Raw genomic sequence first — 443 nt, 5'->3', positions numbered from 1 at the left:
AACTTCCAGATATTGATCGGAACCATTATAATTCGAATAGTTTGGATGGGACTGTTTTTATCCAGTGTATGCAGGAGGGTTTCCTCACACAATATGTGGATAGGCCGACAAGAGGGGGGCCACATTGGATTTGGTAATGGGTAATGAACCGGGCCAAGTGTTAGATTTGGTTGTGGGAGAGCACTTTGGAGATAGTGACCACTGTTGCACGTTTTACTTGAGTGTAATACGCGTTTATTGGAGTGTATTAACACGCCTCCGTTTAAAGGCCGTGTGCTTAACACTGCTAGGCTCTGTATGTGTAATTTCAGCTCGGAGTCGCCAGGTGTCGTATATAAACACCTCACAGGTATCTCAAGGTCAGGTTCAGAGTAATAAGACCGATTAGTAAGTTCCGACGATCAATATTTATACAAATATAATAAATACGCATGCACACGCTA

Source organism: Scyliorhinus canicula, chromosome 21 (assembly GCF_902713615.1).
Source record: "Scyliorhinus canicula chromosome 21, sScyCan1.1, whole genome shotgun sequence".
Classification (NCBI taxonomy): domain Eukaryota; kingdom Metazoa; phylum Chordata; class Chondrichthyes; order Carcharhiniformes; family Scyliorhinidae; genus Scyliorhinus; species Scyliorhinus canicula.
The sequence above is the reverse complement of the archived record's forward strand: the minus strand, read 5'-3'. Positions refer to the sequence as shown.